The 15,199-nt window shown below is 35.2% G+C and overlaps 1 pseudogene; it reads left to right on the top strand.

Annotated features, from left to right (window-relative positions):
- The window catches only part of LOC141336255 (deoxynucleoside triphosphate triphosphohydrolase SAMHD1-like), a 187,713-nt pseudogene extending 173,594 nt beyond the window's left edge, over positions 1-14,119 (top strand).
- Positions 14,120-15,199: the final 1,080 nt, after the last annotated feature.

Below are 15,199 nucleotides of genomic sequence, written 5' to 3'. Positions count from 1 at the left end.
TATGGATAACTTTCAAAATTGATATCAGATCATACTGAAGGAATTGGACTGGAATTGAGAACCGCTGGCCTAGAGGGTAAAGGATAGACATTTTTTACCTTGAAATAAATATTAGTTTCCTTGTTTGTTTGTGTAAGGGTGGCGTATTTAGCAGGATGTCTTGTCAAGACTCTACATGAGAATCAACCAGAGCTCAACATTACCAAACAAGATTCCCTGTGTGTCCAAATTGCTGCCCTGTGTTATGACTTGGGTGAGTCGTATGAACAGTTTTTGTTGAATTCTACAAAAAGGTAAGCTGAGTCAATTTCTTATGTTTTAGGGTTTTTTCTATTTAACATAACATGCACACAAAGAAAAAAAAAATCCAAACCTTATCCATCTAAAAAAAAGTTTTAATGTCAAATCAATTCTACACTTAGCTTACCTTTTTACCAAGGATTTATCATTCCTAAGGGATACTTTTCTTCTATCCAAATACATTTAAAAGAATTCCAATAACTCCACAAAGAACTGGAATACAGAAGGTTAAACAATGTTATTTCACATATTACACACAGACAAAATCCTCATAACTCAAAATAATGGCACAATTAATTCACTTTGTAACAAACTGAGACATTAGCTAAGATCAAATTCACAGAGCATATGAAAATTGAACAGGAGACTAAATGAAGCATTTATGTGAAAATGTTTCATATTTTAAAAAATCTCCTGGGCTACTGGTCACAAATAACTAGACATCAGCATGCTGGACCCACACTCTTAAAAATAAAGGTGCTTCACTATGCCATAGAAGAACCTTTTTATCTAAATGGATCCATAAATGTTTCACAAAGGTTCTTTGTGGCAAAAGAAGGTTCTTCAGATTATAAAAGGTAAGAAAGAGATGGTTCTTTAAAGAACCTTTGACTGAATGGTTCTTTGTGAAACCAAAAATGTTTTTTTTTTTTTCCTCTATGGCAATTCTGTCAAGAACCTTTTGAAGCACCTTTATTTTTAAGAGTGCACCCCTCCTGGATGATTGGTAACAGAAGGAATCAGAATGTCACTTGCTAAAATGAATGAATGAATGAATGAATGAATGAATGAATGAATGCATCATTCATTCATTCATTCATTAAAATGAAAGTAAAAACAGAGACTAGTAGAAAAACAGCATAAAAGATTTCAGAAATCTCAGACTTCATCAGCTGTCAAATACGGTAAACTCATGTTACATTTTTGCTCCTGCCAGGTCATGGTCCATTCTCTCATTTGTTTGATGGCATGTTCATCCCTGATGTCCGGCCTAGTAAGTTTCTGAGTTGTTCCAGTTTATTAATTTTAATACTTTCTCTGAGCTGTGCATATTAGTAAGTAATAGGGTGTATTAATATGTGATATTTGACTTTTAGCGTAATATTAAAATGTGACAATATTTCGAATGAGGTGATAAGCTGTCTTGCAAAATCAGCACAACTGCAAATGTGTTGTCATTAAAAAAACATAATAGCTACAGTTGCAATCAAAATTATTCAACCCCCCAGAGACTGCAGTAGTTTACAAATACAAGCTTTTCTGATGATCCAGGACTTAAAAAAAATTGCATCTATAACCAATTACTAAAATTAAAAGTGATAATGTCAACATATAATGTAATATTTTTGAGTTCTAAGATTTTTTAATAACACAGCTATGTCATAATTATTCAACCCCTGTTTAACATTGCTGTTTTTTAAGTCACTTATTTGTATGGTGGGGAACAGAATTGACCTAAAACATAATTAAGCCTTTAGAAACTCTATTAGAAAACAGAATTAGCTTGTGCTGTTACACATACATACAGTTAGCCCATGCATATGCTAAGGCTTTAGTAGCTAATATGACAAAGTCAAAAGAGCTCTCACAAAAACTACAGACGCTACAGAGAATAAATACTTTAGAAAATCTAAGGCTATATGAAGATTTACAAGGCATTAAAGGTTCCCAGAGACACAGCTGGCATCCTTATTCGTTAGTTTAAAATGTGTTGTACCAGAAAACCTTTGAAGGTGTTGAACAAAAAAGCACAATATCATAAAATGCTTGATCAGAACAACTGAGGAAAAACCTGCAATGTACAGCCAAAGATGACCCAACGAAAGGAGGAAAAACATTCCAATGCAGTGTATAAGAAGAACACTAGACAATTATGGCCTTCCTGAAGCTGATGATCAATGGACTTTTCTGCAGGACAGTCATCCCAAAGTATACATCCAAAATTAACTTATGCTTGGTTCAGGGATCAGTCATGGAATGTACTTGAGTGGCCTGTTCAGTCTCCAGGTTTAATTTTCATTGAAAACATTTAGTTGAATTTGAAGAAAGCAGTGGCAAAGTGAAAACCAAAAATGATCAGTGATCTGAAAGCTTTTTCAGGCAAGGAATAGCCAAAGATTGCAGTAGAGAGGTGACAGAAGCTTCAAAGTACTTACAGGCAGCGTTTATTGGTGGTTTTAAAGAATAAAAGATTCTGCACAAAATTTGACTTTTATGGGGTTGAATAATTTGGAACATGAACATTTAGAGCCACTTTGATTTTTTTTTTTTTTTTTTATTCATCAGCTTGCGTTTTCAGAATGACTCAAATGTGTATTTATACATTTCTTTAATGGTGTACTGATGCCTTTGTTGGGTTGCTTTTACAAAATTTTGTTTTCTGCAGCAAAATGTCTTGCAGGTCAAGGGGGTTGAATAATTTCGATTGCAACTGTATTTATTATCAATATTCAATGTTAAATCAAAATGATTATTTTTAAAGCTGCTTACCATAGTGTCTAGTCAGTGTTTTCTAAGAATTTTAATCACTTGAAATTAATTGATTTTATGTTCAAGGTAGAGTAGACGAACCTTACACCTTAAAAGTTACTGGTTTAAAACAAAATTTTATATAATAGTAATTTACATTATTTTAAGCCAAACAAGTCTTAATACCGGGGATCCCTTTAGTGTACTAGAACCTCCTAAAAACATCCTCATACGTGGCCATTAATGCTTGGAAAGCCACTTGTTTACACTGCACACATCTGTGGTCTATTATGTATGTTTCAGAAGCGGCTCTCTGAGTGCTAATAATTCACAGTATATTTCAGTAGGCTATTTTCTTGAAAACAACACATATTACCCAGAATGCATTGTTTTCTGGGCTATTGGAAAACAGCATGCTTATTTTAGAATTTGGCAATTTTTTTTAAGTTGTACAGTGCACTTAAAGTCTGAAAAAATTATGTAAACCTTTTCAAAATATAATGAATTTTGCAACATCTGTGATGACCAGTGACATTGACATTTCTATCACAATCTCAAAACATTTGAACATTTTTTTTATCTAGTTGGTTTAAAAAAAAAAACCTGCATTTATGATTATAAAATGTGCATGACATAATGCTTAAAATATCTTTTTACTTCTTAGATAACAAATGGGAGGTAAGCATTATTAATTCTCTTATAAAGATCATTATATTTTCCCATACACATGTATTTAAAAATCAGTGAGCTGCATAATATATAGAAACATATATTTATATGTTTTCATTGTGTTCTTGCCTTTTCAAAGTGCCCCTATTATGGATTATGAAAGGTTCATATTTTGGTTTTGGGAGAACCTAACAATAGGTTAGCGTGCATGCAATGTCAAAAAACACTTTTATTTTCTTATACTATGCATTTAAAAAAATAAAAATAAAAAACTTGTTTTCACGACTCGGAATAGACTATTTCTTTCAAAAGTCAATAACGTTATACTCAGAGCACTTTCAAATTTAAAACTTTTTAGAATGTTTTCATTCAATTAGAGCTGTGTTACACACTGCATGAAAGGTAATTTTAAAAATCCATAATACGGGCACTTTACAGTCAATTTAAACTTGTACTTTGAAAAACTACAACATTTCATTATATGGTTGATCTTCTGAAGCATGAGGAGGCGTCTGTTCAGATGTTTCACTGCATGAGAAAGAAGAATGGACTGGACAAAGTGATGAAGGACTATGAATTAAATCTAGATGAAGACATTGTCTTCATTGAGGAGTTAATACAGGGGCGCACATCTTCAGATAGCAAGGTAAATAACTGTTAAATGTGATTTTTTTTTTTTTTCAGGATACATTGTTTAATTAGATTTTTTTTTTACCATCTTACAGTGGACAGCAAAGGGAAGACCTGAAAACAAATCTTTCCTGTATGACATTGTGGCAAATAAACTGAATGGGATTGATGTGAATAAATGGGACTATTTGTCTCGGTAAGTACAGTAGTGTTGGGTTCAAGTCCGCCTAATTCGAGTCCAAGTCGAGTCCGAGTCTTTAACCATTCGAGTCCGAGTCGAGTCCGAGTTCAAAATAGGCCGAGTCGGACTCAAGTCCGAGTCCAAATGGGTCGAGTCCGAGTCCAACTAAACACTACTGTTTGTCAGATTCTTAACCTTGTTTTAACCTTTACAACTAGAATAAGGCAATGACAATTTAAATGCAACAAAAGCAAACCGCTATTGCATAGGCTATTGGCATTTTGATTTTTGATTTCACACCATCTCATAATTAGTGTCCTGCTCAGCAAAACTTAATGTCATGTAACAGAAGTTATAGCTTAGGTATTGTGACATATTTCAGAGTTAAACAGCTCTTAGAATGTGAAAAATTATAGGACAGGACTTGACTTTATTTGTTGTTATATAGTAAATGTATAAATTCAATTTGGTGGGTAGTAGGGTTGCACGGTATACCGGTACTACGATAGTATCGCGATACTAAAGCTTAAAAATACCCACTGCATTTTTGAAACGGTAGTATCGTCCATACGGTAGCACCGTAAGATATGTTGTAGGGGTGAGCGGGGCACAACGTAACGCGGGGTTAATTGTAACATACGTGGTTCAAATATTTCCACACATGCTAGCATAACCAAATTTACGGTATTTACTAGTTGCCATATCAACACTATGCAGAGAAAAAAGATCACCAATTCAAAAGCATTTTGAAGATATCGCTGAATATTTATTTTACCATAGTAAAAGTACATTTCTGGCTGAAGTAAACTATTCATTTCTGTTTTTAGTATCCATTTAAAGTTAGACAAAACTGCTGATATTTTAATCTCCAATTTGTTATTTATCAGTTTAGATAATTTATTAATGCTTGACAAACCAGCAGAAGACACTAACCTATTTTATATTCCAGTAGCGTAGATGGGGAACGTTCTAACACTGTGTGACAATATGCCCAGCTGTTATTAAACTATGCTATTCTATGACATTAGCGATGCAATTTACACTATTTACTTCTAAGGATTTTGATAAGAAACCACAAAAAACAGGTGAATAAAGGCTGACAATCAATGTTTAATGTTCAGAAGTTATTATTTCAAGAAATGTAAAGCATTTTGGCTGGTTTATGTGTGTGGTGTTCTATGAGAGCTGTGTGTGGAGAGAGGATAGTGTTTTTCTGAATGCCTAAATGTGTTTCATTTATTTGTCCACATTGTTTTGAACTACTGTACAGCTGTGTGTTGCGATCAGGGCTGTTCAAAGCATTGTTGCGATTGTGTTCATTGTCAAACTCCAAAATTAGACCACTTTTATTTAAAAAAAAAAAAAACGTCATTACTTTGTGATGTTATGTCCGATAACATATATAGTTCCGGTAAGGTGTTGCACACCGGACAGTTTTTGATTGATGCACCAGTCTAAGAAGTGGAATACAATGTGTGTCCGTATAGAATAAAAACATAAGTTTAAGCAAGTCGTTGTCCCGGAGCATTAATAACACAACAACTTCATTTGAAAAAGTTAACACATGTATTTTAATGACAAAACATTTTAGCTTGTTGTGTATATTTTTTTCATTCGATCAGATAACATTTTAAGCTGTCATATGGTCGTGTTACAAAATGCTCCTCAGATGTTACAATGTACCCCACCTACGGGGCACGTTGTCACGTTTCACTTCCTTTCTTTTGAGGTAAATAACGAAAAACGTATACACTGTAAATATGAAACAAAGCGATATATTTATATTAGACAAGTGTGAAAATAATGTGGATAAAAATTGTACTCTGAACCCCAAGTGGATTTACATAAACCGCGAAATTCAAAAAGTGTTAGGTTGTGCCCCGCTCTCCCCTATGCACGGCAGGAACGTTCACTTGAACATGCAAGACAGCAGAAACATTACAAGTTGATTTCCAAAATGTCTTTCTGCTGTGATTTGTGTAATACAGGCTGTGTATACGCTTTATATGGTATTCAGTGTTTCCCGACGCTTCAGTTCAGTTTGAAATGAGAAGTTGCACGCGCACGTCGTTGTTCACGCTGCAGTTTATCAGAAGAGAGGGTCTGATTCAGACCGTCTGGTGTTATTTAAAATAGCAGCTCAAGAATCAATTATTCAACATCAAACTATTTTACAAGAAATATATATATTTTTTGTATTTATTTTTTATTTATTTGCCCACTTTTAGAACAGGTGTAATAATTAGTTTCTGGAAGCGTCTTTGCGATCACGAATGCAATTCCATTCATGAACATTGCCGCTTTGCACTTGGTTCTTATCAACCATTATTTATTTACATTATGAATGAATACGTTTTAATATTCCAGCTGCTAACTTGGCAATTTCAAGATATGCGAGGAAAAATGCTCCTGATAGTTCAGCAATACAACACGAGGCAGAGTTAAGTGATGTTTTTGTTTCATTTCTGTGTTCGAATCCGAATCCGCGTTGGTTTGGGCGAATCACTGATTCACTAAGCCATTCATAAAAACGAGTCATTTGATTCACTCCTGAAGGATTCAGCTGTTTTGAAAGAATCGTTTGAATGACTCAGTGATTCAATAATGAACATTACTGCCACCCGCTGGCGGTTTTGTTTCCCATCATATTATGTTCTTTTCCAACATATTTCTATATTCAGAGTTTTGTTCAAAGCATTAATCTCATAACATTATTTATGCAATTATAAATACAGTCAATTTATAAATACCACAACTAAACACCACTTCATGCAGCTTCTGTGCAGTGCTAAGATGTTTTGTTTACATTAGTATTCAGTGGAAAACCCTGTCTGTTTTCATTTACATCTTTTTGTTTATGAAATTTTGATTGATTTTGTAGAATTGAATTATAAATGAATAGAATACTGCATGGTATCGTGATACTTCAGCTGGTATAGTATCGTAAATTATTTTTATGGTATCGTGACAACCCTAGTGGGTAGGAAGCTTAGTGAATGATTATTCATGATTCATGATTATTTAATTTATTTTTCTTGGATGAAAATGAGGCTGTGAGGGTTAATGATAGTTTTTTTAAGTAGCAGTCCATTTGGAAGCAATGGAATAAAAGAGTAAAAAAGTAAATTTTAGTTTATATTTAAAAAAAAAAAGATTATATCTCACAATTCTGATAAGAAAAGTAATCCTCCCTTTTCCCCTTTCAGCTCAAAATTAATGAGTTTATATCCTACTGGCATTTATCTGACGAACTCACTACTGTTGAGGTAAATTGAGTTATAAAGTCCGAAATACAACTTATAAACAACATAAAAAAAATAAAAAAAAATTCTGAACTGTGAGATAAAATAGGTAAATGTAATATGACGCAGTCTGCTGTAGCAGGTTTACGCTGCTTTCGCTTTAAGATCATATATTTTCTGTACTCCCCTATACGTTTGGCATCTGTATTTCTCCCAACTGTTCAAATTAACTCAAGACAAAACCGACCACATTTGCATGAATAATCTCCAAGATGGTGCATTTTAACATTACTTTTCGTGTAAGTGTGTAGCAGTAACATGCAAAAGAATGCTTTATTCAGCATTCACATGCTGACTGAGAAGCGCTTTCAGTAAGCACACTTTGGGTGTGTTTATGCAAAGAAACCAGCTGGCTTTCAAGTCCTGGCAAGACTTTTAAACACGTGTGAATACTTAATGTCACTTTCGTAATAATGCATCGAGCCAGTAAAGTTTCCATCTACTGTAGCTGGACTCAGCTGGACTCGGCAATAATTCCCGAGTCCGAAAAGCTCGAGTCCGAGTCAAGTCCGAGTCAAAATGCATCCGAGTCCGCTAAAAATTGTACTCAAGACCATAGTCGAGTCCGAGTACAAGTCCAAGTACCCCAACTCTAGTACATAGTAAATTACTTGGTGGTAAATCAACACTGCTCTGTGTTCATATGGGTACACCAGGGTGTTAAAAGTAACACAGAAGCAGTGTTAGAGTTCATTACTTAAGTGGTTAATTAAGTGATGACTGTTTGATTATTAAAGACACCTGATAATAACAAGCAGAATCACTGAATGAAAGAGAAACAAAAGAACTTCAACTGACTTCCAGCCACAGTCTTAGATGAAATCAACTGTAAAGACCTGAAATCTCGCTTATTACAAACCAGACTGATTTATTTTTCTCATTAGTCTACAGTTCTGTTAAATTGCAAACAAGCCTTGTTCAATACTGGAGCCACATTTCCAAAACTGTTCACACTTTCAGGGATACAGAAGTCTACGCGGACCAAACTTTGAATCAATTTTCATTGCTTTCAGACAAAATGCATGCCATGACTACGTTTTAAAAAATCTATAAACACTTGTCATTCATACTCAACAAACTGAAAAACACTATACATTTTCAGCATAATTTTCAAATGCTAACGTGCTGTTTTCAGAACTGATAAAAACACATTCAAATCAGAACAATGGCAAACTGTCCATTTCTGCAGGAATTATATTGAAATATAAAATCTTAGCAGAATATTTATGACATTGAACAATAATTATTACACCTATTGGATTGGTTTAATTGCTGTTTTTGTACAGGGACTGTCATTATCTTGGAATCCCAAGTGGGTTTGATCATCAGCGTCTGCTGAAATCTGTTCGGGTCTGTGAAGTGGATGGGAGGAATCATATTTGCTTCAGAGACAAGGTAAATTGTTTCATTTACACCCATCACAATGTGTGTATGACCATAAGACTGAATATGCTACTCGCTTAGGTGTACAATGCTGCCCCTAGTAAACTTGGCTACATTTTGTGTATTTTATAAAAATCTATCTCAAGTACGTTTTAAGGTGCTCATGAAATTTGCCAGAAGAAAGAGGCTGGTCTATTCATGGCAGTTTGTTCAATGTACAAATCACAGAAAAGCATAATTTAAAAGGTCCAAAAATAAAACAGACAATCCATTCTGGTAGACAACGCAAGTCAAAAGACAATTAGGCACAGCAGGAGAAAATACTTTGAATTTATTTTAAGTTTCAGATTAATTTAATAATCTTAACAAGGACATCAGCTAGCCTAATAATGCTTTCTTTTAGCCACGTTAGATGTTATGTGGGCACTGAGGTCAAGGGTGTCCTTTGGGAGTCCCAGTCACCTCTTAGTAGTACAGAACAGGCCAATGAACACTGGCGAGTGGATTTTGCATGCCAAGCCACTCTCCCATACATATGGATTTATGTTTAGATTGATCTTTTTGTAGTGTTTTGCTGTCAGAGGACACTGATGAGTACTGTGATTCCCCAGATAGCAATGTAGTGTTAGCCCAGATCTTTGCAATGCTAATCTTCAAAAATGGTGTTGTTTTTGTCGAAGGGCGTGGCAGCCTGACAAACTTCAATGTTTCGCCATGAAAGAGGACGCTGATGTAACTCAGGCAGACAATGTCAGATCTTGCCCAAACTTCTCACGTTTGATAAGAGTGTTTCCTGAAGAAATATCAATGCTCATATACAGTTACAGTCATAGTGCCATTTAGTGGCAACAGGAAGTGGCACGTTTAACACTGTATTGGACATCAAGCAACAGTGTCAGCAAGTGTTAACTAAATGCTAGAAACCTGCTAAAACTTGTTAGGGACACTTAGCAAAGTGTAAAGCATGCTATTAATGCAAACCAGCAAAGAACCAGCATTAACCAGCAAAGGACCAGCATAAGCCAGCTAAAACCAGCATCCCAGCACCAAAACATACCTAACCAGCATATGCTGTTCTTTCAGCAGGGTTATAATCATAGCAACTGGACGTGTGGCAAATATATATTACTTTGATGTATATTTACCTGCCTAAATGCATAAGTCACAGGGTGGGGGTGGTACAGGTGTAAGGGGCCCGCTTCTTGCAGATTTAATGTTGTTATTTTATTATATTTTTGACTATTCTGTGATTAGCTGTGTCTCATTCTCTGCTCTAGACCATGACTCTCTGTTTCCCTCACAGGTGGCAGATATAATTTATGGCATGTTTCACACACGATACACTCTTCATCGTCAGGCCCTTCAGCAAAAGATCGGCTACATTATTGACGTCAAGTAGGTTTTGTGTTATAGAGTACATTTGATTATTTTGATCATCATTCTATTATGAAATGTCCACTGTTTATACTGCATTATACATGTGTTTCTCTTTCTACATTAGGGTTAAGGATGCTCTCGTAGAAGCTGATGACAAGCTTGCAGATAGCAAAATCTCAGATGCCATTGACGACATGCTAGAGTACACCAAACTCACAGGTCAGAGAAAGCATGGGTACAAATCGAGAGAAATGTTTCTTTAGAAGCACACCAAGGAAATAATTGATTAAAGAAGAAGATATACAAATGTTGTATTAATGATTTGGTTTTATTCTCAACAAAACTCTGCTCCCTTCCAGCAGCAGTAACAAACAGATCCAGCTGACTAAGACCTGCATATAAAATATTAAACTTTTTTTTCATTCCAGTACTTTATATCAAGACACAGTAACACATGAACATGCTAGACTTAAAGTTTTGGTAACACTTTAGTATAAGGACCAATTCTCATTATTAACTAGTTGTAGACTAGAATGCCTATTATTTACATATTGACTGTTTATTAGTACTTATAAAGCACATATTCTGCATGACCATATTCTAGATCTCTAACCCTACCAAAACTTAACAACTACCCCACTAACTATTAATAAGAGTTATTATTAATTTAAGAGTTTACTGGCACAAAAGTCATAGTTATTTGCTTGTTAAGAGCGAGCATTTGAGCTTAAAATAAAGGGTGACTGATAGAAAGACAGATATACAGAAATAACAGCACACTCATAAGATTTTGACATTGTGGATCAGCTTCATTCACATGACCTGCCGTAATACACTGTCAGAAAAAAACAAATGGTTCAAAGTGTGCGATACCCTTAGCTATTAAAATGTAGACTTTAGGGGTTAATAAGCCATAGATGGTACCACACCAATGACAGCTTTTGTATCTTTTTTCCCCTTATATGATACTTGATTTTGTGCTGTTTTGTAGTAATGAATGACAGGTTAAATTTTTTAAGATAAAACTTACACTCCTTATATGCTGAAAATAAAAATTCTATGTACATTTTCATTTCCCCGTCTTTCAACAGATCACATCTTTGATAAGATTCTTAACCAGTCAGACTCTGCAAAGCTGAAAAAAGCCAGAGGTATTTTAGAGGACATTGTCAACAGGTAATTTTGTTTTTGAAAATAGGAATATAGCACATTAGTTTGTGTTTAATGTCAACAATGTATATAGTAGTGAGCATTTGAAGTGGATCAAAAAAGTTTGTCAAAGGACAACTTTGATAAAAGGGTTCAATCCACATCAAATATTGAGTATATATATATATATATATATATATATATATATATATATATATATATATATATATATATTATACACACACAAAGGTTAATTTTATCAGAAGTAATCCAGCCATCATATTTATGTTTGATGTTGAATTGAGTTGTTCAAATTAATCCAATGATAAACATAGCTGCAACAGGGGCCAAGGACAAAGAAGGCAAGTTGAGTCATGCCACCATGGATGAAAGCATCAGACCAACTGCATCGATATGCAATTAAATACTAAATAATTCTGACTTTAGGAAAAATGGCCGAAAAGTCAAATACAGTCAGTAGTAATATAATTGAATGCTTCATCACTGTTGACCTATAGGTGTCGCTGTGACAAATCTGATGTTAGTCTATTTAATCTTTTAGTTTCATTGTTGACATATTTGCATGTATGGTTGACTTATTCTTCTACATCCTTTAGGAAAAACTGGAGGCCAAATTGAAAGACCAGCCTAGTAAAGCATTCATGATCAAAGTGCAGGTACTTATTCTCTTCTGACTTAACTCTTATGGTACAAGATTGTCGTGATTGTGAATTGCACATGAAAACAGATTTATAAGCCTCTTGAAATAAACGTTTATAATTATTAATTAAAAATAATTGTCATCTATTATTGTCCTGATTTCGAAGAGAGGACTCAAATGCAGAATGTTAGTGATGGTTATTTATTGAACAAATGTCAATGACAAGAGATGGTAAGGAGGGGGTGAACACAGTCCAAACAATAGGCAGGGAGATACTTGTAGACAGGCTGACGGTGAGGATGTCAACTGAGTCCGGGCTACAATCCAGTAGTGAGCAGAACTGGCAAGAAGCTGGAAGTTAGCAGCTGGGCCAGACAGGAACCTGAGTGGAAGTGACTCCACCGTAGAGATCTCACAGGTAATGCTCACATCTAGCAGAGAGGGCAGACCAGGAGCACCGTCAGCAGGACAGGACTGGACTGGACAAAAGATAAACAACTTCAGAGTATTAACTGAAAATATAATAGCAGACAAGCAGTAAACTAGATTGCTGAACACAGAGGTAGAATACACACAATGAACTAGCGAAGACAAGAGGGAAGGTGCACGCTTATAAAGGGGACAGGATACATGAGGACCAGGTGAGAACACTCATACAAACGAGGACCAAATGAAAGGAACAGGTGACGACACTTAGACAAACGAGAGCTAAACAAGGGGGTGTGGTAACGGGAAACAAGGAGGTGGGACAAGAGGAGCACATGGCAGACAACAACAAAGACAAAGCCATGTGCTCAAACACAACACAAAAGACACATTAAACAAAGACAGAACAGACATGACTGTCAGAGGATATCCCTGACAATTATCTACTGTTGCCATAAAGCTAATAGCTTTCACTTATTCGCTTGTCAGAGATATACTTATTCTAACTAAACAACATGAAAGAAAGTGTTAATATTGATGAATACTTCTTAGTAAACTCTAACAGCTCCATATTGTTTTCTTCTGAGTTTTTTTGAGTCTACAGTGTTCAAAGTAACACTGAATAGTGTCAAATTAACACTGAAGCAGAGTTAAAGTTATGCACAAGTATGTACATTTATCTGTGGCAGTTACATAGACATAAAAAGTTTCATATTAATATGCATTTTTTATGTGATGTTCACACACTAATGCTCACTTAGAGACTATAAAATCTATTATTTTGTTATTATATTTTTAGATAGATTTTATTATTATATCTGGTTAAATTGTAACACGCTGCATGACATAGTACTGAAGATCTAAATGAAAAATCATTTAGTGTATATTTGATTCCTCCAAATCTTTAGGAAAAGCTGAAGAAACAATGGGAGAAAATGATCAAAACATCCAACCAGTCTCTGAAAGCTGAGGACTTTGACATTTATGTATGCATGTTTGTTTGTTTGCTTATTTAAGACATTCGGCTCATTTTCTGTCTCTTCATTTTAACAGTTTATCTTTCTATTCAATCTGAAATTTCCTCTCATTTAGGTTCTTGACATGGGTTTTGGAGAGGTGGGTAATGAGCCCATTGATAATGTACATTTCTACAGCAAGAATGACCTAAAAACAGCATTCAAGCTGGAGAAGTACCAGGTATAAAATCTAAATCTTATCTCAAATATTTACAGAAGTATCATAATTATGTGACTGATTCCTGATCTCCTGATGTCCTTACTGAAATGAATGGGTCTGAGCAAAGGCTATTTAGATTGCTGTAGTTTGTAGTGCACATATCAAAATTCATGTCTGGGCAAGTAAAGCATTTTCCTGGACAGAAAAAAAAATCTTGCTTACCAGGTTGTGTTTGGTTTCTCTTGGTCACGCAGGTCTCCAGTCTCAAGCCAAAAGGTTTCATGAATTTCTTGTGAGAGTGTACTACAATAAAACTGATGGCAGTTATCAGAAGGTCCAACAGAAAGCAGAGGAGAGCTTTCATAAGTGGTGCAAGCAAAATGAGTTCATTGATGCAGGTAAACTTGCATTTCCATGCAATTGTAGTGAAACATCATAGGTGTTGTCTTTGTGCCTGCCGCTTTACTTTCTGTCTTTATATCTATTTAGTAGTGAGGTCTTTTAATTTCTATGGAGGGCACACCTCCAGGGGGTCAGTGGTAACTTTTGCAGGAAAGTTTGTGAACATGGCATTTTTTAATATGTAACTGGATTAGGTGTTTATACAAAAACTATTAAAGATTGTTTTATAACATGTGGTGTTTCAGGGTCTGCCTGAATTATTCCTTTTCCTTCTGTGGCTGTATAAGTTTGCAGAAAACTGGCTTTGGCTCCCTCCTTTGTATATGTGTATAGGCGTGAATAGGTTTACACTGCCGGCTGTGTGACGTGCAGCAGGGTGTCTTTTACTAGGTGAGTCCATGTGCAGTCAGTAGGACTGTTTCAGTTCTTGCTGGACCATGTCAGGGAAGAGCCCCCAACTGCTCCCTGGGCACCACAGCAAAATGGCTACCCACTGCTCTGTGTGTGTGTGTGTGTGTGTGTGTGTGTGTGTGTGTGTGTGTGTGTGTGTGTGTGTGTGTGTGTGTGTGTGTGTGTGTGTGTGTGTGTGTGTGTGTGCGTGTGTGTGTGCTTGTGTGTGTTCACTTGGATGGGTGAAATACAAAGCACAAATTCAGATTTATCGGACATCATACTTAGCCACATGTCACTTTTGCTTCTGCTTTTAAAACAGCCCTACAATCTGAAAAGTACAATCAGACATGCATTAGCTTTAATTAGAAGGCTAATTAAGGTACTCAAACTACTACATTTTGCTGTAGTAACCCTGTCTTGGTATACATTATTTGTGATCTATGGGATGTTGTAGTTATTTTTAACACATGATGTTGTAAAACATCTTGGCCCGGTTTCGCAGACAAGGCTTAAGCCTAGTCCTAGACTAAAATGTAAGTCTGAGTTGTTTCAACTGAAATAAAATTGCACTGATTGATTTTAAAATATATCATTCCCTTGGTTTTGTCTCAAGATGCACACCAGTAATGTTTTTTTCTAAGTATGTTTATAAAAATTACTTAAATGTCCTAATTGAACTAT

This window comes from Garra rufa, chromosome 6 (genome assembly GCF_049309525.1).
Source record: "Garra rufa chromosome 6, GarRuf1.0, whole genome shotgun sequence".
In the NCBI taxonomy this organism is placed as follows: Eukaryota; Metazoa; Chordata; class Actinopteri; order Cypriniformes; family Cyprinidae; genus Garra; species Garra rufa.
This window is presented reverse-complemented; position numbering and strand designations above follow the sequence as displayed.